This window comes from Dipodomys spectabilis, unplaced genomic scaffold (genome assembly GCF_019054845.1).
Source record: "Dipodomys spectabilis isolate Male_0828 unplaced genomic scaffold, ASM1905484v1 ptg000017l, whole genome shotgun sequence".
Classification (NCBI taxonomy): domain Eukaryota; kingdom Metazoa; phylum Chordata; class Mammalia; order Rodentia; family Heteromyidae; genus Dipodomys; species Dipodomys spectabilis.
In genome coordinates, this window is record NW_024870694.1 from 13,038,998 (window position 1) to 13,065,086 (window position 26,089).

At 38.1% G+C, this 26,089-nt stretch overlaps 1 pseudogene; it reads left to right on the plus strand.

Annotated features, from left to right (window-relative positions):
- The first annotated feature begins 682 nt into the window (after positions 1-682).
- LOC122099838 lies at positions 683-11,838 on the plus strand (annotated as a pseudogene).
- Positions 11,839-26,089: the final 14,251 nt, after the last annotated feature.

Here is a 26,089-nt window from a genome sequence, read left to right on the forward strand (position 1 = left end):
TTGCCATATGTATGATAGATGACAAATGCCAAGTTCTTTCTGCTTAGACTACTGTGTGCATAAAACTTCACTGAACTAAGCTGGAAAACTTTGCCAGGAATACATCATTTGCATCTGGAAATCCAAATGAATGAAACCACATTTTGAGTTCCAGTGTCTTTTTTTTTTTCCTCTGCCCCAACTGACTGATGGCATTTTCAAGGCCCCAGAGCTGGTTAAGCAGGTGTCTTCCAGAACTGCCAAGAACAGATTCCCTCCCTTGTTTTTAAGCAGAAAACTAATCTTTATTCTTCCCAGAGCTGCCTGAATCTTCATTGCTTCATGCTACACTCTGAATACTGATGTTCTGTGGCTTATGGATATAGAGAATGTTAAGAATCCTTGGGCTACTGATTCTCAAATCAGTCTTTTCCAGACTTCATGATCATCTTACAGGTTACTGCACAGGGGGTTGTAGAAAGTATTGTTCAAGGATGTATACTGGCCACATTGGCCTGGAATGGGTCCCGTGCCAAAGACATGTTTAAACTGACTGCTATGGCTCTGTGGTGTGAAAGCCAAACAAAAGCAAGTCATCCTTAGTGATAGTTGCACAGATAGGCCTGATGGATGTTACCACATGTGCCCAGCACTCTTTAAACTGTGATTAATAAGGATTTCTTTTTGGTGATATCACACCAGGATGACTGAGATAACTTCAGATCTGGAGACAGATACATTTGTATCTCCACAGTGCCTGGAAACTTCTGAAACAAGTTTATGGAAGAACAGAAACAAGTTTAAGAGCAAGGTAATAACTAAATAAAAGAGTGCAGCTATCAGCAAAGTGTACAATTTTTGTTGTTAATTTTTTTTCCTGCCCATCCGGTACGACCTGTCCCAGGATAAGTCCCATATGGCCATAAGAAGCTTCTAAATTTGATCTGATTAAACCATTTTCTACCACGTGGAACATAAAGTGTCCATTCCAGGATCTCAAGCATCAGATGGCATGTTGCCTCTCAGGTGTCAACATCTACTTCTACCACCCTCTCGGACACCCCTCTCCCAGGCTCTGGACCAAATGGTCAAGCTGCATTCAACTGCTTAAAATTCCTGACCATGACAGATGGCACCTTGCCCCCATGTCCCTCATGCCACTTGCCACCTGTTTCACAAGCTAAAAAGCCTCTTCGATTTCAAAACCCACTTCAAATCACCCCAACAATGAAGCAACGTTTCCCCTCTTTTCCCTCTCTTTGCATGTTCTTCCATGACTTTCTATAATAATCCTGATCTTTATGGGTGTTTCATTGTCCTCCAGAGTAGATTGTGAACTCCTCTGTATCAAGCCTGAATATTGTTCCTATTTTTGTTCCTGATCTCTGCCTCAGGAGTGTGGCTGTAAGCTGGTTCACCGCACGGTGGAGGAATGAAAACGGAACAAGCTCACATCAACTTCCTTGTACTTCGAGCTCCCTTGACTCTTGTTTCCACCAGGGAGTTCTCCTGCTAATCAGTTCACTCTGCTCTGATTCCTTGTCTCCCTGCAAGATCTGGGAGTCGCGTGAGAGTGAGGTGCAGCTCACTGACTCTTTGAGGGCAAACAGAGGATGATCTATGGACGTCCCAAGCACAAAATTATAAGGTGATACAAAAAAACACAGCTGCTCTTACTCACCTGCTGTCATCTATCCTGCTCCAGAATCTGATTGCAAATCTGGCTTTCTGACAACTCACAAGTTGTGCTGCAGCAGCTTACCTGCTGGTTTGTTTTCTGGCAGAACTGAAGAGGCACCGGTTTGTTGTCACAAGGCTTGAATTCTCTTCTTGGCTCTGCAGCTTGAACTCTTTATACCTTTGTGAAGGAGATTCAACTTCCTTGTGAGCTGATTAAGGTACAGAGTACTTCTTCCTGCCTTGCTGAACTTTCTAGATTTGCATGGTATAAAGAATTTCAAATCACTTGACAGAATAGAAAATTCACCCAAAGAAGCAACAGCCCAAATGTTCATCAACCAAACAGTAGATTAAATAAATGTGGTTTTATTTATACTATTGAATATTATTTAGGCACAAAAAGGAACCAAATTCTTATGTAGGCTATAATGTAGAAGCCTCAAAAATGTTGTGCTAGGTACAAGAAGTTGGTTGCAATGACCACAAATTATATAATTATGTTTACATGACAATCTACATGTAACTATTTATTGATAGAAAGTAGGCTAATGGCCAGGAGGTAGTGAGAGACACAGAGGCATTGTTGAATGATGGAATAGGCGTATGGTGTTTAGTTTTGAAAAATAAAATGAATGTAATGTTCAAATGTGGAAAGCCCCTCAACAAATTTCTAGCAAATGCCACAAGTCATCTTAACCAAACAGTAAAGCACAGTACACCTTGCAATCATCACCAACACCAGCCAGGTTGTTCATGTCTTATCTGGTCCCTTTTCTGCCTACTTTCCTAGACGGACAATAGTCAGCACTCAGACATTTAACTGCTGTTTGTGGCAGGAACAATCTAACACAATTATGTCTATATGCCAATCTTATGTTATACATAGATACGTGCTTGTTGACTATTTTAAGAATATCTATTTTGAAGAAAACCAGAAACTTGGAGAATTTATCAATGTTTTTAAAAAGCCTTAGATAAAAATTTGTCAAGTTCGTTTTTCGACATAATGTCTTGTACATCTCATTGTTGCAATGGGTCCTCTTCTCTTCCGCTCCACAAATTATACCAACAAAAACAGTGAAAACAGTGGTTAAGGTAACAATGCTTGATAAGAAAAGTACTCATTACCTTGCTCATGTAATTGTAACCCCTCTGTACAGTATTTTCACAATAAAAAAATAAAAAAGAAAATACAAAGACTATTAAGAAAAAAATTGTCAATACAATTAATTCATTTAAAATATATAGCTTTCTAGTGGATATCAAAATGCAAAATGCTTAAAGAAAATTGCAACTTATAAAAAACATTAAGAAAATAATGGACATTGTAGAACATTCTATTAGGAGAGTAAAATTAGAAAAGATACTTTCCTCCCTACTAGATATGGAGTCCATTTAGAATACACCATTTTAGAATATAACACCCATGAGGCTGTTCATGGTCTTCTGAAAATATCAAAAGGTTAAAAAACCAAACAACCAACTAGCCAAACACATAGACAAACAAAAGCATTAGCTAGGGAAAGCCCTGGATTTCTCATGACAGAGGATAAAGATTGACACTTTTTATACTCTCTCACCTGATAATATGCCCTTCTTCCCTTCAAATCTTGATTTTTCCAGAGCAAACAAACAGGAGACACCTTAGTTGAGCGACTGAGTTTGGTTACACAGCGCTTTGCTGAGCCTGCCTAACACTGTAACCCTAACTCAAAGCTATATGTAATCATTTTCTATTTTTGTAACTCAGTTAAGAGTTGACTAGTTTCAACTTGAATTAGTCATTAAAGAAAAACATTAAAATGCTGATACAAAATACATAATGTTTTGATTGCTTTTGAACAGTAGAAGTTAAAATTGTGCATCTGATTATTCAGAATGGAAAAACTATGAAAATATAAAGAAAATCAACCAGCCATCCATAATTTCATTTACTAAATAATCTCATCTACAAGGAAGTGGAAGGGAAAACACTCCATTGTTCAGGCAGTGGGTGCTTTGTTTCACAATTACAAATAATGTGCTAAAGAGTAGTAAAATTCTTTGTAATTGTTGTAGCTAGTTGTAACTGAAGAGTAAAGCAAAGAAATACTTCACACACAACCAGTTATTTTTACATTTAAAAATTTTCAGCATGTGTTAATAGCTTTTTCTCTCAACTGTAAAAGATGGAGACATTACAACATTAAACAATAGTTAGATTGTGTGTGTGTGTGCTAGGACTTGTGCCCTATGCTCTCATTCAATGTTTGTGTTCTTGGCTGGCATTCTGACAACTGAGCCATCAGTCCAGCCCTTTGCTGGTTAGTTGGAGATAAGAGTCTCACAGATTTATCTGCCCTGTCTGACTTTGTACTAAGGTCCTCTAGGTCTCAATTTTTTGAGTAGTTAGGATTATAGGTTGAACCATCATTGCCTGCCTGTTGGTTTAGGTTTCTTACTGAAATATATAAAGCATCCAGGTATTGTCTTGTTATAATTTGGCTGCAAATTTGTTGTGCTTTCTGAAAGATTCATTAAGTGTTCTAAACTATGAGTTTAGCTCTGAAACACAAAATTAAAAGCTGCTCAATCTCTCTGGATTGTTTTTAAAATCATTAACCTTTCCAAGTAGTTTCCTTGAAAGCTAGAAGAAAACACTGTAATTTCTATTTATTTATTCTAAATCTGACCTCTACCACTTGTATATTGTAGGGAAATTATAGAATCTATCTTAGGGGAAAATTGGTTCTCTCATTTATGAAAAACACATTAATGATCCTTTGGTTATAAAAAATGAAGGCCCCAGGCTAGTCTTAGGGAAAATTGGCAGTAAATTGTACTGCATAATGAAATAAAAGGCAGGCAAGGTCTCCCAGCAGTAGTAGTGAGTTGATGAGGTCCTCTCTTATAGGGCATGGATAAAATACATAGGAACAACAATGACCAACAGTCATATCCCAGAAAAAAATCATTTTAGTCCTATCTTCAATGGACAGTAATTATGCAGAAGAATATTTGTTGTTCTCTGGGGATTAGGAACAAAACTGTGGCTAACTATAGGAGTAAGAGAGGGAAAACTAAGAGAGGTCAGATAGTTGGAAGAATATATTAAAATAACAGAAAATTGAGTGAGAAATATATTTGGGGTAATAGATAATAAACAAATCTTGAGAAAATCCTTTGCAAAACTTGTGGAGTTAAACGAAATTGTGCTAAGTTTTTTTTTGGTTTTATTTGATCTGTTTTGGTGGGGGGAGAAGGAAGTGAGGAATGAGAATTATAATAAATAATAGTAATGGGAACTAGAATAATAATTGTGGCAGTTCCTCAGAAGTTTAAAGATAGAATAAATCTATCATCCAGCAAGATGGTTAAGATAGTAAATTTTATGTATTTTACAGCAAATTGAAAAATACAAGAGCACTAAATTTTACTGATTACCCCAAACAGCAGAAACCCTTCTATATTATTTTTAAATACTATCATGTTGAATAATAATAATTATTATTCCCATATCCTTGATGGACAAACTGTGTACAGACAAGTTTTGGCATATTCTCCACAAGTCCCTTGGGCTTCTGCACATTTTATTAGCTAAGGTTTTTTTTCTTGTTGTTGTTTTAGACGGTCTTTTCAAGGATATTTGTATAGAAAAACAATCATGGTGTTTCCCTTAGGTGTAAATGGCTGGTGCATTCCTTGTCCAATGTAATAAAAACAATATTTCACCTCAGGGAGGCTTATTGCCCTTTGTAAGAGATTTGGGGTTTCTTTACCCACTTGATGTCACCCTACAGAGAAATGACACAAATGCTGATACTTTGCCACTGCTGTAGCCATGTGTGATAAAGTCCTTTGTCTCTAGTCAAATGTCTAAATCTTCCAGTGTCTAGGAAACTGGGGCAGCTAACAGAGTATACAAGAAAGGGAAGATCTCATATCTCTTTCAGTCTGAGCAGAAGATAAGCAACTTGCCCAACATTGCCCAACTGAAGAGTAATAATACAGTTATGGCTGGCACCAGTTCAGGGAGTTTCATTCCATAACTCAGGTGTGGCTTAGCCACCAGGCTATGTTTAAAAAATGGTTGTTCCAAGCTGGGCGCCAGTGTTTCGGTCTGTAATTGAAAGCCAGCCCAGGCAGGAAAGTCCGTGAGACTTTTATCTCCAAACCGGAAGGGGTACTATGGCTCAAGTGGTAGAGCTCTCATCTTAAGCTGATGAGCTCAGGGACAGTGTCCAGGCCCAGAGTTCAAGCCCCAAGACTGACCAAAAAAAAAAAAATGGTGGTTCTAAGCAGCCAGAACACAAAGAGAACTTAGTTCTCTTATTTGCATAGTTCTATTACATAAAGTTAATAAAACACACACAAATATATAATGCTTATGCATATTATATGTAATATACTAATATATAACACATGTTTATATAAGTAAACATAATAAAACATGTATATGTATTGCTAAACCATGTTTCATATATATTTTATTAACATATATGTTTTATTATGGTAAAACTCACATATTTTTAAAAAAATCTGCAGCTCTCTACTTTTCTTTTTTAAGGGAAAAGCCTCAACTCTGATTCAATTTATTCAGATTTCTTTCAAATGTTTTCATGCACATTCACAAAGATATATTACATGAAGGGTCTTGAAAAATGGATGGACAGAATCTACTCTTTATAATATTATATACTGTAACTCGGTAGTTAGCTAATTTTTAAAAAATATTTTATTGTGAAAATACTGTACAGAGGGGTTACAATTACATGGGTAAGGTAAGGAGTACATTTCTTATCAAGCATTGTAGCCTCTTCCTTTGTTTCCCCTTCCCATCGCTTCCACAACAACTCTCCCTTCTCCCCCCCCACAAAGTTGTAAAGTTCGTTTTTCGACATAACAACTTCTACATCTCATCGTTACAATGGGTCCACCTGTATCCCTATTTAAACAATTTGGTTTTTTTCCTTCCCCTCCACAAATTGTACCAACATCAAATACAATGAAAGCAGAGGTTATGCTGTGGAAGAGGGACATACAAAGCAACAAAGAAATCATCTTATAAATATGTTAGAAACAATCACAAGAAAGAAAAAACATTTGAATATTTATCTTGGGGTTCATTTCACATAACACCAACTTATCTGACCTTTTCTGCTTGTCTCAAACATATACTAGTTATTACAAATAAGGGAAACCATGGGACCTATGCTTCTTTGGGTATGGCTTACTTCACTGAATATAATTTTTTCCAAGTCTTTCCATTTCCTAACAAATGGGGCAACGTCATTCTTTCTGATAGAGGCATAGAATTCCATTGTGTATATATACTACATTTTCTTGATCCATTCATCTACTGAGGGGCATCTGGGTTGGTTCCGTATCTTAGCTATGGTGAATAATGTGCAATAAACATAGTTGTGCTGGTAGCTTTAGTATGGTCTTGTTTGTGAATACTTGGGTAAATGCCCAAAAGTGGGATTGCTGGGTCATAGGGGAGTTCTATGTGGAGTCTTTTGAGGAACCTCCATACTACTTTCCAAAGTGGTTGAACAAGATTACACTCCCACCAACAATGCAGTAGGGTTCCCTTCTGTCCACATCCCCTCCAGCATCTGTTATTAGAGTTCTTGCTTCTAGCCATTCTAACTGGGGTGAGGGATACCTCAATGTTGTTTTGATTTGCATTTCTTTTATGGCTAGAGAGGTTGAGCATTTCTTCATGTGTCTATTGGCCAGCCTTCTTTCCTGTTCAGAGAAGTTTCTTTTTATGTCTTTAGGGCAGTTGTTTCTTTGAGGATTTGTTGTTGGGGGATTTAATTTTTTTAGTTCCAGGTATATTTAGCTATGAGAACCTTGGCCATTGTATGGCTAGTGAAGATCTTCTCCCAATCCATGGGCTTTTTATTGATCTTGCTAGCTATGTCCTTTGCTATGCAGAAGCTCTGCAATATCATGCAATCTCATTTGTCCAACCTTTCTTTGATTTGTTGTGTTTCTGGGTCTCTATTAAGAAAATTTCAGCCTGTGACAAGGAGACCTAGGGTTTCACCTATTCCATCCTATAATGTTTTCAGAGTGTCTGCTTTGACTCATAGGTCTTTGATCCATTTGGAGTTGATTCTGGTGCAGGGTGATATATAAGGATCTAGCTTTAGTGTTCTACAAGAGATTAACCAGTTTTGCCAGCACCATTTACTGAAAAGGCTGTCTTTCTTCCATCCTATTTTTTAGTTCCCTTATCGAAGATTAAATGGCTATATGTCTGTAAGTTCATTTCTGGATTTTCAATTCTATTTCATTGGTCCTGAGGTCTGTTCTTGTGCCAGTACCAAACTGTTTTGATTACTATGGCTTTATAGTGGATTTCAAATTTGGTATTGATATTCCTCCAGCATTGTTCTTTCTGTTAAGGATCATTTTTGCTATTTGGGGTCTTTTATTGTTCTATATGAATTTTTGGAATGCCTCTTCTATTTCCTTGAAGAATGAGGTTGGAATTTTGATAGGTATCGCATTGAATTTGTAGATAGCCTTGGGAAGTATTGCCATTTTCACAATGTTGATCCTTCCAATCCAGGAGCATGGGAGTTTTTTCCACTTTCTAAGTTCTGTTTTGATTTCCTTTTTCAGGTGTTTAAAGTTTTCATCATAGAGGTCCTTCACTTCTTTGGTTAAGTTAATTCCAAGGTATATTTTTTGGTGGGGCTATTACAAATGGAGTTGCTTTCCTGATTTCAGCCACACTTTTCTCATTGCTGGCATACAGAAAAGCCATTGAGTTGTTTTTTAAGCCATTGATTTTTGAGGGTTAATTTTATATCCTGCTACTTTGCCAAAGTTTTGAATCAGCTTGAGTAACTTGGGAGTGGAGTTCGTGGGATTCTTCAAATACAAAATCATGTCATCTGCAAAGAGGGACAGTTTTACCTCATCTTTCCCTATTTGGATCCTTTTTAGGTTTGCATCTTGTCTTATTGCTGTAGCTAGGCATTCTAATACTAGATTGAAGAGAAGTGGAGAGAGTGGACATCCTTGTCTCATTTCTGACTTTAGAGGAAATGGCTTTAGTTTTTCACCATTAAGTATGATCCTGGCTGTAGGTTTGTCATATACAGCCTTTATTGTATTGAGGAATGTTCCCTAGATTCCTATTTTTTCCAGAACCTTCATCATAAAGAGGTGTTAGATCTTGGATTTTGTCAAATGCCTTTTCTGCATCTATTGAGGTAATCATGTGGTTCTTATCCTTGCTCTTGTTGACGAGATAAGTTTTATAATTGATTTGCATATATCGTACCAGCTTTGCATCCCTGAAATGAATCCTGTTTGATCGTGGTGTATGATTTTTTGGATCAATTGTTGAAGTCCATTGGCCAAAATTTTGTTGAGAAGTTTTGCATCAACATTCATCAAAGAAATGGGTCTATAGTTCTCTTCTTTGATGACTCCCTGCCTGGTTTTGGGATGAGGGTATGATGGCTTCATAGAATGTGTTTGGTAGTGAACTTTCTCTTTCCATTTCGTTGAAGAGTTAGAAGACTATTGGTGTGAGTTCTGCTTTAGAATTCCACTGTAAATCTATCTGGTCCTGGGCTTTTCTTAGATGAAGGTCTCTTATTGCTGTTTCTATTTCAATGCTTGATATGGGCCTGTTAAGATGGTTTATCTCATCTTGGTTTAGTTTCGGCATGTCCATATTTGCTAGGAAAAGGTCCATTTCTGCCAAGTTCTCAAACTTATTAGCATAAAGTTTTGAGAATATTCCCTTATAATGTTCTGAATCTTGGTTGTTTCTGTGGTGATGTTTCCATTCTCATCTCTGAGTTTATTTATTTGGGTGTGTTCTCTTCTTTTTCTGATAAGATTTGCTAAGGTCTGTCAATTTTGTTAATTTTTTCAAAGAACCAACTCTTTGTTTTGTTGATTCTTTCTATTTTTTTGGATTCTAATTCATTTAATTCTGATTTAATTATTTCTTTCCATCTACTGGATTGGGGTTTATCTTGCTGCTCTTTTTCAAGGAGGTTCAGATGTCTCATTAAATTGTTGGCTTTAGATCTCTCCAATTTGTTGATGTAGGAACTCAGAGCAATAAACCTATGAGTACTGCCTTTGGTGTATCCCAGAGGAGCTGGAAATTTGTGTGCTCATTTTTGTTAAATATCATGAACATTTGAATTTCATTTCTAATCTCGTCCATGACCCACTGGTTATTCAATAGTGTGTTGTTCGGCCTCCATGTGTTACAGGAGTTTCTTTGGTGGCTTTTGGTGTTGAGTTCTATTATGTTTTATTATGTTAAAGCTCACATATTTTTTTGAAAATCTGCAGCTCTCTACTTTTAAAATTTTCAAAGATACAACTTAAAATATTGTATGTTGCAGGAAGCTCTTCCTGTTTCCTTGCTAAAAATAATGTGGCATTTTTAAAAATCTGAATGTATTTTTTCTTTCTAGAATAAACACTGGTGAGCAACATGAAGCATGGGTTCTAGAATCAGACTGTCTTATTCTGATCTTGACCTGCCACTTCTTAGCAATGTGACCTTGGATAATTCACTTCATCTCATTTCCTCAACAGAAAACAAGATCATGACTTTAACAACTGGTCATAGCTACAGCCATAATAAAGAAAATTTATTTCTATTGCCCACACTCCCCATAGTTTAAGGAAAAATACACACATTGTTTTACAAGGACACTAGCTCTTTTGGCTTTACAGCTCATGACATAAAATGGCCTGTGTTATGAGTTTTCCAAGTACTCAGAATTTAAAGTACTCAGAATACTACTACTGCATCACTAACTTTTCAATAAATGTTTGCTATCATTATCCATCTTTTATGGCTCTTTTTAATTAGACCTGGATGTCTCAACCTTTAGCAACCAGTGAGTACAGATGTAGACTCATCAGTTCTGCCAAATACCAATGACTGAGTCTCTGACTAACTGTTTTAGAAATACAAAAGGGAAATCACAATCCCTTCTCAATTAAACTCAAGGCTGTTTTCATAATAAAGTCTTGATTAAAAGTCATCCTCCCATGGCGGCTGCGAGGAGGATGAGTTGGCCCACAGCTGCCACTGTTTCATAGCCCCCCCAGTGACCCACCTGCATGAGCTCGGGAGGAGACCCGGCTGGTGACATGAAATCCAAGATGGAGCTAAAGGCCCTGGAGTCCCAGGCACAGGTGTGCCAGGCCTTGGAACAGGTAGATGGAGTTGCCGACTACTAGGTGGATCGATGGGAAGAGGATGGAAGGGGGTGGTGGCATCAGCTGAGTTCTCAAGATGGATGTGTTGTTGAGAAGGCTGGGGTGAGCAGCTCTTGCAGTGCATGGAAACCTTTCTGAGGAAGCAGCAAAGCAAATGAAAAGCAGAGGAAAACTTTTGAAGGCTAAAGATGGTAAAACGCCATTTTGTGCTATGGGTTGTGAGTTCTGTGATCCATCCCAAGAATCCTCATGCACTCACGATGCATTTCAACAACTATTGGTACTTGGAAGTAGGAGAAGCTGATGGTGGTTTGGTGGTGGATGTGATCTCACTCCAACGTCCATTTTCACCAAACTCTAAAGGAGGCTTGTGACCAACATGGTCCAGATCTCTACTCCCAATTTAAAAAATGGTGCGATGATTACTTCTTTATTAGCCCATCGTGGAGAGTGGAGGGGCATTGGTGAGATCTTTTTCCATGATCTCAATTCTCCATCCAAGGAGGATGTCATTCGCTTGGTGCAGAGCTGTGCCCAGGCTGTGGTTCCTTCTTACATTCCTCTTGTGAAAAAGCACTGTGATGATTCCATCCCCAACCTTCCCCTCACCACCAAGGAGAAGCTGTGGCAGCAACTCCGAAGAGGACAGCATGTAGGATTTAATCTGGTGTATGATCGAGGTACAAAGTTTGGCCTCTCCACTCCAGGATACAGGATTGAGAGCATCTTCATGTCTTTACCTCTAACTGCCCGGTGGGAATACATGCACTTTCCCTCAGCAAATTCCAAGGAAGCTGAAATTCTGGAAGTTCTGCTCCATCCGAAGGACTGGGTGCATTGATGCAGGCCAAGCGGTTTGGAGGGCTTGGGTGTGTGTCTTCCTCCCTGGCTGGCACTGTTGCTACTATGTGGCGGTTAGGTAGGTAGTTCCTTGTGCTTTAGTGTTCCAGCCTTCTCCACGCTGCAGGTTGTATCATTTCTCCTGTCGGTGAGGGCCAGTAAGAGGGAAGATGATTAATTGACAGTCAATTGATAGAAAATTTTCAGAATTATCTTGTATGGCTATTTTATAACGTTCTACGTTGAACTTCCAGTGTGATGATAAGGGAATACAACTATTATAACAGGTACCAGGAAAGTCCTTATTTTTCTTAAAGTCTTCATTTTAGCTATAGAGTTATGTCCTGGGGTATGTTTTTCCTTCCTTAATTCAGTGAATATGTTCAGACTTCTTGGTAATTGCAGAATGCCTCTTAAAAGTAAAAGTTTACTTTGTCATTTCTGAAATCTCTTTGATGTGATTTTCACATACTTTACAGACCACAGTATTTTATAAAATGTTTATTTCTGTAATGATAGCTATTTAGAAGGCCTTGAAACATTTTTAGTCTGTGTGTGTTACAATTCAGTGCTTACCCAGAGGCTTAGTTTTAAAGTGACATTATTATTATTTAAATAAGGGACATCTGAAGTATACTTTCGATTCTTTTGTGAAGTCATAGTTTGTTAATGTTGAGATTTTTCTACTCTTTGAAGACAAAAGCTTATATCCCTGGATTCTGATAAAGTTTTTTTCCCCAGACCCTTATACATGGAAGTCTGGACTAAGAATAATTCTAGTATGTGACTTCAGACTTCAGAAAGTATTTTTCATTCGGAAGATTAAATGAGAAATATTTTCCTTCTTTAATTAAAGCAAATGTTACCTAGTATGACACCTAGGCATTTTATGCTTTTTTAAAAGTGAAATGAAATTGTCCTATTTTTCAAATTAGAATATACAACTGTTTGTTCTAAGAGAAAAGCCATAGCAAAATTCCTAATGCATGATCTTTTTGTTCATATAATTATATGGATTTTTTTGTTGTTAGTTTGTTTTTGTCGGTTGTGGGGCTTGAACTCTGGGGTCTGGGCACTGTCCCTCAGCTCTTCAGCTCAAGGCCAGTGCTCTACCACTTGAGCCACAGCACCACTTCCTGGATATATTTTTAATTCATCGTATGTTGAAGTTTATAAGGAAATGTCTCATAAATATTGAGTACTATTCTGGAATACCTTGAATGTATGGATTATGTGTGGCTCTTGTGGACCAGAAAATGTATGAATTCTCTAACTGTCCTACAACACACCCACTAATGAACTTTATTGTGAACTAATTAAAAAAGTTCATCCTCCCAATCAGCACTAACCCCAACCATTCCTTGGGGGTATGAATGGGAATGGTAAATCTGCACCTACCTAGACCACTCACCATAACCTCAGACCAGGTGCAGATGGGGAAAATGTTGGTGGAATGGGAAGAACTCAACCAGAGATCCCAGCTGTCACCCAGAAGTGATAAAAATGACAACAGACATTTTCTGTGAAGAGATGACCTTCAACAAGGTTTCTTTCACACCCCAAGGACACCAGGCTTCAGGGACATACCAGAGCTGTCCCCTGCACACTTCGCAAGGTGAGTTCTCTTCTCACTGTTGCGTGCTTTCCAAAATTGCCATTCTCTTCTGATTTTGTTGTTAAGTTGGGTCTCTTTTGCAAGAGTCTTTTTTCCTTCATCCATTTGGTGTGAATAGATGCATTGGCTCAGTGTAGAATGCCAGGCACATGTATCTGAACACAATGGTAGATGAAGTAATACAATTTTTCTACAAGGGCTACCGCTTCTCTGAAAATCAGTAGGTATAAAGGGATAAATGTGGGCACTCTGGGATTGGCTGAAATAAAGAACCCTGATCATAACAAGTGTTGGGAAGGATATAGAGACCTGGAATGGTCACATGTTTCTGTTAGTAAGATTAGAATATTCAACCATGCTGGAAAACATTTGGGCAGTTTCTTAACATTTTAAGTACAACACCTACCATATTACCTATCCCTTCCACTCTCTAGTATTTACTAAAGATAAATGAAAATACATGCCCACTTAAGTAAAGACTTCAGGCAAATGTGCATAGTTTTTGTAATAGTATCAAGGTGAAAATATCTTAAATGCCTCATAAAAATGAATAGATATACAGTATGATATATAGATAGACACATGTTCAGTGGGATATTATTTAGAAAAATAAAAAAGGAGTAAACTGACATACAAAAATGTAGATGGACATCAAAAGAAATATGTATACACACAGTATATTAGTACATACATTAGTATGTTAGCATATATTAATGTATATACTATGCACATATACAAAAATACGATCTTTTTATGAAAAGCACAGAATGACCCATAATCTATGCCAATAGAAAAAAGTCAATGTTTCCCTTGGAACTGGTGAGGGGGACCTAGGAGGGACAAGACACATTGATTCCTAAAGCACTAGCCAGTTCTGTGGGCTGATGGATGTGTTCATTAGCCTGACTAGGGTGATAGCTTCATGGGTATCTATGGATGTCAAAACATCAGTGTTCCCTTTAAGTCTGTCATTATTTAATGTCAGTCACACCTGCTTTACAAAACAGACACAGAACCCAGGTGTGGGTAGCCCACTCCTTTAATCCAAACTACTGAGGAAGCTGAGATCTGAGTATTTCTTTTCAAAGCCCGCACAAATACACAGGTCAAAAATATTTTTATCTCTAAATGACAGTGCCAGCAGTGAGTAAAGAGCTCAAGGCCCAGAGCCCAAGCCCTAGTACTCGCATAAAGAGATACAGAGACAGAGAGAAAGAGAGGCAGAGAGAGAATGTTCCCTTTGGGTCCTTTTCTACAAAATCATCCAAGTTATGTCCCTTAGTAGACAATCAATTTCATGTACATTACTTAGTTCTTAGGAGATAGGAAATAGCTCCTTGTGGGTTTTGATCCCCCCGTAAAGCTTAACAGAATATCTCCCACATATCACAGGCTTGTGCAGGCATCACAGACATTTAAAATATATGCAATGAATGGGAAATAAACTAACAACTTGAATAATTATCCAGTAACAGTCTATTGAATAACAAGGAAGGAAGGAAGGAAGGAAGGAAGGAAGGAAGGAAGGAAGGAAGGAAGGAAGGAAGGAAGGAAGAAAAGAAGGAAGGAAGGAAGGAGAGAGAGAGAAAGAAAGGAAGAAAAGAATGAAGGAAAGAAAAAAATACTCTAGATCCCCAACTATCAATGGAAGCCTGGTATTCCAATCCATCATCTGCAGCTTACTGACTGAAACTGAAAAGTCACTTCCTCACTCTTGGGCTAGTATTCCTGCCCTTATAAAGCATAAAAAAGTTTCCCATAGATCTTTCCTATGCTAACATTCTGTGATTTTTGTTATTCAAGGAAAGATTGATTTAGAGAGGATCAGGGTTTAAATGTACTCCCGTGGAATGGACAAAATGAGGGAGGCATTTTTGAGGATTAAGTTGAGGAGAGAGTTTAAATTGCAGACTATTCCACCCAGGAAGGTATAACACATGGGAGCTGGGGGGATTTCCAGTTCCATCTCCTTATCACTTAACTGTGTTTTGGAATTCCGAGAATATACTTGTCACGTCACGTTACATGGTTTCTGGGGAATACAGAGCTTGAGCACTGTGCACTTGCCATGGATAAATCTGTGATGCAGCAAGCAAGGCAGCTTTGTTCTGAAGGAAGCATGGGCCACTTATTCTGGAACTCTTCTGTGCATGTTTCATATCCAGGGACCCTGAGCGAAGATTTGGCATAATCTATATTCAATCATTGTCAGAGACAAAATTGCTTTTTCTGCCCATGTGTGTAGTTGGCAAGAGTCCTTTTGGTGCTGATGCCTAACAGGCGGCAGTCTCTGAAAGAGTGATTGATTGCCAGGTGCAGAAGTGATTAAGCCAGTGCAACTGTGGGCCACTTTGCCCTGTAATATAAGAAGCAAAGCATTCATTTTTCTGGGAACACTGTAGCTTTCTTAAGCCTTGCAGCTCATGGCACAAACATGCAAGAATTAAAAATAAATAATAACCCATGTTAACCAAGTAAGCTGCACTCCTTTATAGAAGCAAGAATCTGGAGGAAAAAATAAATAAATGGTTGTCAGGATTCAGGATGAAAACTTAATTGTATGGAATAAAAGTATAATGGTCATTCTAAAGGGCTGGCTTTCCCAGGCTGTACTTCTTTAGCCAAATACATTTGATAAGTCTGTGGCTCAGTTATACCTCAATCTTTTTCTCATATCTTAAAGCCTAATTCTGTCTAGGGAAAAATAATGCATTTCTGAAATTCTTTTTCTATTTGCATATGTTACTTGTAAAAAAGGATTTCATTCTGATGGGTACAAAATACTTTGACCAAATCCATCCCCTCTGCTAGAACCCACTCACTCTGACTTCTGAAGTCCTGAAAATATTAGACCTTTTGTGCTCACAGTCTTTGCAGTTCAGATGCAGTTAGGTGTGCCTTCAGATCTGAATTTTCAGCTTCCTCTTGGCCTTTTTACTTTGTGTTTCCTCTGCTGCTACTCAAGCTTGAACTCAAGGCCTTGGTGCCGTCTCTTAGCTTTTTACTTGAGGCTGGCTCTTTACTATTTGCACAACTCTTCCACTTCTGGATGTAAGAGTTCCTCAGATTTATTTCCCCAGGCTGACTTTCAGCTACTAACCACAGATCAGCCACCTGAGTAGCTACGATTACAGATATGAGCCACTATTGGCCTTTATTTTTTTCTTCCAAACCAGCCAGGTACTTATTTCTTCTTTATAATACCTTACTAAGTACTTTCTGCAGACTTGAAGAAAAAAAGAAGTGAATGGAGTTTGATATAATATAAGCCAAAACCTCCTACAGTCTTCTTTACCCATTTAATAACTTAAAGTTCTCCTCATTTTCCCCCCAAAGGAGGACAACTCAAATTCCCTCTTAGTTTGTTTCAACACTCCAACAAGAGATACCAGACAGGGTTTCTTGAAGATATATGGTTCTTTCCATCAATCTGGAGATAGCAATTTGTGGTTTGTCAGTATAGCCATTCCTTAGTATCCATGGGGGATTGGTTTCAGGTCTCTACTTTTACTTTCAAGGGTGACAAATTCCCTAGATGCTCTTGTTCCTTATTTAAATGTTACATTAGCATATGACCCATGAATATCCTGTTCTAGACTTTCAATCATCTCTGGATGCTATATAATACCCAATATACCAATGTGGATGCTTTATAAATAGCACTTACTACTGTATTGTTTAAGGAATATTTTTTTAAAAGTCTTACGTGCAGTACAAGTGAAATTTTTAAAATATATTTAATCTGTGGTGAATCTTCAGATGTAGAACCTGTAATTACAATGGGCTGATTATACATAATAAAAAACTTTCTGCTATTCCAGTCCCTACTCTGAAACACCAAGGCAAGTCTATCTAAATACAAAGTGCACCTTCAGAATGAGGAAGTATGGGAAACACAAGAGTTGCTGGTCCTACAGGATGGAAGACCAATGGATTGTCTTTGAACAACTCTTTTTCTGCAGTGGAGGAAAAATCTTCATAAATCTTAGACCTAGATTCTTGGAAAAGTTCCCTAGTGTTTTCTATGGCCCTAGCTCTGCTGCCTGGAAATCTTGGCATTCAATGATTTTTCCACAATCAGGATTTTTTAAGGCTTATAGTTTCTCTTAGAAATGCTATTCTCTCAAAAAAAAAAAAAAAAAAAAAAAAAACCATTGTAAGCTTCAACTCTGTTTGCTGCCATTCAATCCATGTGCTCATTACTGTATGTACAGTTCTTCCCAAACCACAGTGTTTAAAGTATTTCTTTGCTTCCCCACTTCTCTGCTGAACTCTGAAGTTAGTATACTAGTGCATGTCAAAAACAGCAGTTTGTACAGAAAAAGGCTTTATTTTGGCCTATGTTATAGAACTGAGTTTCCCCATTAAATTGAGAAGACCTAGTAGACCTTTGGGCTCACAGCTTTTATATTTCCTACTATTTGTAGTCTAAGATGAAGTTGGCTTTTCAACTTCAAATTTTCTAGATTTCTATCAGCCTTCATTCTTCTTTCAAACCAGTCAGTCTCTGCAGGAACTTATTTTTTTTTCTTTGTAATACCTTGAAACACACACAATGAATACACAGACACTGTTTTTATTCCTTACCTATTATTCCATAACTATAGAGTTTGAATATTCTTATTCTGCCTTCTAAGTTGCTGAAGGTGCAGTATTACCAATGTTTAACCACTATATAATATGGCTTGTCATCTTTTTAGACTCTGCATACCTGTTTCTTTTACAGCAGATGCTTGACAATTAAACCAAATTCACATAGCTTAAAGTCTTATATAGCAAAGCCCTATTCTGTTTTCAGTTCTGCTTAGTTGTTTAGGTGTATGCAGGGAAACAGCCATGCCAACAAAATGACCATTACACACAAACATAAAGAGATAGAGAGACAGAGATAGAGACAGAGACAGAGAGACAGAGACAGCGACAGAGAGAGACAGAGAGAGGCAGAGAGAGGGATGGAGAGAGACAGAGACAGAGAGAGACAGAGAGACAGAGAGACACAGAGAGACAGAGAGAAAGAACCCTATTGGATAAGCATTAATAGATTTCTCTGCACATAAAGTGGCTCAAGTCTACAAAAAACCTCGTGCAATTTTTTACAATAAAATAGAAAAAAGAATTAAAACTTCCCTATCTCGTTAAAGTTTGTGACATTTCCCATTTATTTCCTGAGGGACTCCCAAGTACAATTTTACATACATAGGTTCAGTAACCTATGTATGACCTTGGTGTTTTCTCTATATTGTAAAAACTACAGACTGGGTAATCCCCAGAGGCATATCTGTAGTCCAAAAATTGGAGTAAAATCTCAGATTTACTATGGTTTCAAGTAAATTGTCTAAGAAAAAGGAAAAAAGACAAAATGATCTCTTTAACCTTTATGAGTTAAGAAATCAGTGTAATTTACCCTCATATAAATCAAAGTAATTAGGATAAATATACATAACATAAAATAGTAGCTCCCAAACTCCTTTAATAGCCCAAAATACGTGTTCCTGGTCCACCGGTCAGCTTTCCTCCACATAGTGATTCAGGTGCCCATGTGACAATGTGTCTGCCATCTGCTGCAGTCTGTGATTAACAACATCATCCTGGAGGCACCAAGTCAATTCTTCATAAAGAAAAAAGAGAGGAAGAGGGACTTCTCTTTCCAAACGCCTTTACCTGGACATGGTACCCGTAACTTCTACTCACATTGTATTGACTTAGTCCTAGGGTCCCATTCACTGGAAATGTAGGCTAGTTAACTGTTGGTACCAGAGGGAATAAAATTGATTAACTGCTGGTTGTGTCTATTGCAAGAAATTGGAATAATTATGAAAGCAAAACACAAGACCTGTAGATAAATTAGTTAAAAGGTAGTGCTTTAAAAAAAAAAAAAAGAGTGCTTTCCTAATTACTGGAAAAGCCTCTCATCCCCTTGTTTTACTCCTAGAATTATATACCAGCCCCAACACCTATCTTTTTTGCATGTGTATACAGAATTCCATTGTTCATTAAAAGAACCTGAAAAGAAGGAGAGGAGCAGGGAATGCTGTGAAGAATTCAGTGTATATCCTACAAAATTAAGAAGAGTGAGGGAAGGGGTGACTGGAGGAGGAAGGGGTAAAAAATTGGAAAGGGATGACCTTGATCAAAACGCACTGTATTTTAAAACTCCTGTGTAAAATGGCAACTCCTTTGTACAGCTAAAGATAGTAAAAGTAATTTTTAAGAACCTTAGTCATGGCTCATTCAGGATTGTCCTGGGCCTGTTCGAAATGTATCTAATCTGATTTATCTTGGTCTTAAATTCCTGTAAGCCAACCATCCCTTTACTTGAGTTCAGTGTATGGTTACACACATTATTTTTTTGCCAGACTTTTTAAACTTAAAAAATGCATGTTGTGTATCTGCAGGCATTCACTCCATTCTAATGTAAATGCACTGAGAAAGGCGACCTTGTTTGTCTTGGCACATCACAGAAGCTTCTCAATCACAGCTGCTAAAGCATTTTTGTTTGGAAACACAAATGGCTACAGTCAGTTTCCACAGCTTTCCCCTTTCTTACCATGTTTCTGTGTGTTGCTGTTTTGACACCACTAGCTCTGGAGGGACTATAGTTCCCAGGGCTAGCCAAGTTTTAGACACTGTACATAACTTGCCCAGCTTCATGGCTTTCAAATGCAAACCAACCAACCCAGTATCCATACTCCACCCCTTTCTTTATGGAGCCCTCAAACACAGATCACTGTCCATTGCCTTGATCATTTCATGGCCAGTGTATTTGTGAGAATTCTTCAGACAGAAACAAGAGGAGAGTATTGTTAGAAAACTGAGTCATAAGGATATTAGAATAAAGAATGAGCAGAAAGCAAACGCAGCAGACCAGATCAATTTTAATGGGAAGTTCAGTAGGGGTACCATGGAGACCTGAGGAGTCAGGAGACATGAAGTATAAGGATGCCAGGATAGAGGAACTTAAGTAGGGTAATGGTTGGGGGCAGAGTCCCAGGTAGCTGGAGGGTTGAGTTTTGTAAGTTTCTAGTGCAAGTCTGGCTCCAGGAAACTATTATTTGAGCAAGTTTCCTGCCCTGTCTATCACCTGAAAAGGTGGAGAAGTGGACTATCATATTTAGATCAAGATTCTGGGCTGGAGCCATGGGAGCAATATTGAGAACAAAGCATATCATCTATATCTCTATCTATCTATCTATCTACCTACCTACCTACCTATAGATAGAGAAACATTTACTTTTGCTTGCTGTCCATTGTTTTCAAGTTATTCTTTCTAACTCCAGATTTATATATTTATTCTGATTCCCAGCCTTCGACATCTATCATACAAAATTCTGTTTTCGGATTGAATATTATGCCTTTTCCTTCCTCTTGTTCTGAGAAAGGCTTTCTCCACCCAAGAAACTCAACAGATCCTGTACCTGGGCTCAGCCCTGGAAGACTCTGGGGAAATTAGATATTTTTGTAACTTCTACTTAATTTTTACTCTTCTTGCTTCTTTTCTTCTTTTGTGATCATCAATCCATCTAGTCACCCTCCCACTGATGCATGCATCTGTACATTCACCCACTGATCCAATCTTCTATTCAAAATGTTTTAAGAATTTGCCACAAGACTAAGGTTATGTTAGACTCATAATAAAGCGGGTTCTTGTATTTAATGAGCCTACAGTATAATGATGGAGAACAACTTTCAAAAGATAGGGATTTCATTAAAATATAGTGTTTTGCTAAGTAGAATGGAAAGCCTATTTGGAAGTGTGATAGTAACTAGATATCTTTCTTCTCACCTCCCTTGTCTCCCTGACTCTTCCACATCATCTGCCATTTCCTCCTACAACAAACTCCTCTTCCACTCGGAGACTGCTCCTTGTGCTACCTCTGATGAGCCCTCTCCTTGTTTCGCATCTTTTTTCTTTTCCTCACTCATGAAATGAACCTCCAGAACACACACAAGGATGTGTCAGGCATTTCATGAGAAGATGCTTTAGCAAGGTTTTGAGTGGCTGAACTCGGTGTGGAAAACTTGCGTTGAGACTACGAGTTGTCTGTATATACACTCTCTTGCCTAAGAGAAGATGAAATGAAATGCCCGCTGTACTTGCTCTCTTTGACGAATAAAATGGGAGGTAGGACAATGTGATAGCACTACTTGATTGGCCAAGCATCATGAATTTTAAAATGTTTGTGGGAAAATACTAAAAATAAGGGACACATGTTACACTCCCACACACATATAAAAGAGACTTGAGCCAGAGTGCTGGAAATAGCAACAGAAAGATTTGTTTCTCTGAAGATTCACAACCATATAAAATGAATGTTCAGGCATGTGTCTCAGCTGCTGGCCAAACCAGGCAAGGTCACAATCTTACACCTTGGGATGGCATGTTTTGATGGCGGTGGTGGTGGTATAAAGTCAGGGACAGGAGACCCACAAGAGAGACTGTGGGACATGCTGGCTCCAGCACCCCTTTCTTGTACAAGGAGTCCCTTTTGCTGCTCCTTTCACTTTTAAACACCTGTTCTGTCTGCTTTAACTGCTTTTCCTGTCCTTTCATTCTTTAATAAACCCAATCCCAAATAGTATCAGAAATGGTGTCTGTTTCACCTTTTGCAGCTGGGAATTAAGTGGCTAAGGATGGGGAGGAATACCGGGTGGATTTCACCTCAACTGCATGACTATTGGACCAGTGTAATCTTACATAAAGATAAACATCCGATTCCTGCATTTGAACCAAGACCTAACTCACATCTCACTTAGCAGTCTGTAACTCATCTTTTCTGGTTTATAGCTCAAGTCTCCTCGCCCCTTAGAGATGGCCCCTCTTGCTATGTCTCTACCTAAGAATCCTTACTTCGGGTCTGGACCACTCCCACGTTACTGACCTCAGCCCTAATCAGATACAAACTGACCTCAGCCCTAATCAGATACATGGGCTAAGGTAGCACAGCCCCAAGGACTACAATTGGCAACTCTCCAAGTGCACCTGGCCCAGGGGATGACAGGAACACAGAGCATTCCCTAAGACTGTCCACAGATAATGCTCACTCAGACATTAATGATTTAATTATTAATGGTGAAAAGAAGATTCCAGGGACACTAACAGCTTTGATCTTTGATTCTTCCTTTCTGCTCTGGTTTCTAAACCAATAATGCTATTGAAGATAAGGTTGAGCTGTACAGTATCAAGAAACCCTTTTTCACTTTGTGTTCAGTTTCTGCTTATGGAGAAGTAACATAGCAACTGGATTTTTCTTTCTCTGCCTTTGTTAGCAACTGAAATCAGAATGCCTTATTTTTCTTTTCTTTTTTCCTTTCTGGTTTCATTTAGAGATTCAGAAACCTTTTGTTCTGGTTTTCTGCAAAATCCTATTGTATCTTTGGGGAGAAATTCTTTCTCCAGCCTTATAATCTTCTGCTATCAGTGGGAAGCCGAGTCAAAATAAAGTTGTAGGAGAAAAGCCATCACTTTTATCACTTAGCAAGAGCTAAAATGTGGGTTTTGACAGATGACAAATTGATTGTGATTAGGGAAATTATTTAAGTCTTGAAGGCCAAACTTGAAAAGTAAGATTATTTTTTCTGTTTACAGGTGTAAAGGTAAAATTGCTTGACAGCCATATTTTTTTTGTTGTTGTTGGTTGTTGGTTTTTTTCTTCTTGGAATATTGCTCACCTCCTTCTAGCCAGAAAAGCGATACTTTTTAGAAATGACATTCTTACCAATTTCTAGTCAGTGTAACATTATTCAACAGGATTTGTAGAATGTAAGAGCTAGAAGGAAACTCTAGAATGACCCAGTCCAAAGAACATATTGTCTGGTCTGGGAAATTGAGATCTAGAAGACAGGAGATTGGCAGAGGTTCATCCAGGAGTCAAACTGTATCTCAGTCTTGAATCTCAGCCAAACTCCTGCCTGTGACACCTCTGCAACTTCTATGTAATTTTTAGACATGTGAAAGGGAAAAATGCTCCTCCTTCCCCCCGCCCCCGCCTTCTCCCAAAAGCCATCAGCTGTACCAGAGTTTTGTATGATGGAGGACAAAAATTGCTCTATAAGAAACACTGCAAATAATTTAATTATTAACCATAAAAAAGAGATCCAGTTGCTGCCTTTCCTGCTGTTGCTGTTGCTTGTCATTCTAATGCCTGACACTTCATTTATCAAACAGCAGTATGCGATGAAAGTTTTACAGAATGAAAAATGCTGACTTCATTTTGTAATGTCTAAAATAATGCTCTTTGCTTTTGGAAAACCATGTCAAGATGAAATACATGTTTTCATAATGTGAAATTGTACCTCTTTATAACTCATGAAATGTGTAATAGGCACAACTACACACTTACCATTAGGAACCCAGACAAATAAATCACTGTGTGCTTGCTTCTAAAGGACTTCCTGGAATACTTTGGAGTCGAAGGGTATCACTAAGGGGAAAGAGCAAGTAAGCTTACTTTCCATCTAAAAATTAATTTAAAAGGTAGTTGCAGAGATGGGCGCTAGTGACTTACAGTTTTAATCCTAGCTCCTCAAGAGGACCATGGTTCAAAGCCAGCTTAATTAAAGAGCAAAAAACTAAGGGACAACTCCCATGCCCTGCATTTAAGCCCCAGTACTGGCACTAAATAAATAAATAAATGTCAACTGTACTATGTTTGCTTTTTATAAGGAATATACATATAAAATAAAATTAATAAGCAGTAACCACAAAATACCATTTCCCCAAGCTCCCACAACACAAGACAAGCTGTTAAAAATGGATTCTGTGGTTGAATGAATTTGAAAAAAGTAATGTAGCTCCTTGAAATTATGCAATCTGAGCTAGCTTTTTCAGGCTTTGAGGTGTCCTACTGTCAAGAAAAATGCATTTGTGAAGTTAATTTATCACAGACGCATTTTACTATTTTATGGAGCATGTTTTTGTTTCTTAAAAAAAACACAATGGTACAAGTAACGTTTTTTTTTAAATGTTAGTAAGAAGTTGCCTTTAAAATTGTAAATGAATCGAGTACCATGGAATAAAAACAAAGAATTAAGTCTTGGGCATCTGGTACTGAAAGGTCAGGAATAATATTTAAAACAAATACAAAAGTCAACATAATATGCAAAGGGACTATTGCCCGGCTTTGAAATGTTAGACAACAAGCATGAGTCCTAAGAGATGAAAGCTGTGAAAGCAAGCCCAGGATGAGAGGCCTTCACCCTAAGGTCTTATCTGAGGGGTTTGAGGAGTGAGACTCAAATAGAGCACTCTGCTGAGGAGCAGAGATTTGAGGTATCCAAAATTTGGGGTGCATGAGCCTAGCAAAGTGGAGCTGCATAGAGAAGGAACTTTAGAAATCAACTTAAAAGTCCTCTTTGTTTTGGTAAACTACAACATTGCTTATACACAGGGGAAACTCATTAAGAAAGGAGCTCCTAAGTTCTTGTGATCTGAACAAGCCAAGTCTTCAAGGGAAGCTCTTCAGGGGTCATGGGGAACCACAGAGATTTGACCATCCACAGTGAGGAGATCTTATAGAACATGGTACTCTTTCTACTGGGAACATACAGAGATTTAAATGATGGTTGCACTCAGCCTCACCTTACAAAGTTTAAAATTAAGTCATCAAGGGATCCAGCCCGTCTGACAGTAAGTTCCTCCCTGTCATATCAAATTTCCCACATCTTCCAGCAAGGGAAATACTAATTTAAAAATGGAACTTGAACAGACTGAAATTGTCTTAATAGAGACCCAGAAACACAACAAATCAAAGAAAGATTGGACAAATGGGGTTGCGTGGAACTGCAGAGCTTCTGCATGGCAAAGGACATAGCTAGCAAGATCAATAGAAAGCCCATAGGTTGGGAGAAGATCTTCACTAGCCACATAACAGATAAGGGTCTCATATCTAAAATATACCTGGAACTCAAAAAATTAAATCCCCCAACAACAAATCCTCAAAGAAACAACTGCCCAATAAATAAGTGGGCTAAAGACTTAGTGGGAGACTTCTCTGAAGAGGAAATAAGAATGGCCAATAGACACATGAAGAAATGCTCAACCTCTCTAGCCATAAAAGAAATGCAAATCAAAACAGCATTGAGATACTACCTCACCCCAGTTAGAACGGCTATAATCAAGAACTCTAATAACAACAGATGCTGGAGGGGATGTGGACAGAAGGAAACCCTACTGTATTGTTGGTGGGAGTGTAAACTTGTTCAACCACTTTGGAAAGCAGTATGGAGGTCCTCAAAAGACTCCACATAGAGCTCCCCTATAACCCAGCAATCCCACTTTTGGACATTTACCCAAACGATCACAAACAAGGCCATACTAAGGCTACCAGCACAACTGTTTCTCACAGCATTATTTACCATAGCTAAGATATGGAACCAACCCAGATGACCCTCAGTAGATGACCAGATGAAGAAAATGTCATATATATATATATAGATACATATATATATATGCATACATGCATACAATGGAATTCTATGCTTCCGTCAGAAAGAATGACATCACCCCATTTGTTAGGAAATGGAAAGACTTGGAAAAAATTATTAAGTGAAGTAAGCCAGACCCAAAGAAACAAGGTCCCATGGTTTCCTTTATTTCCAATAATTAGTATATGTCTGAGACAAGCAGAAAAGGTCAAAAGCTATGTACATATGACCATATAAGATGATGATAGGCGAAATGAACCCCAAGACAGGGACACAGTGGTTTTTTCTTTCTTGCTATTGTTTTTAACATACTCATAATGTACTATGTCATTTTTTTGTTTCTTTGATATGTTC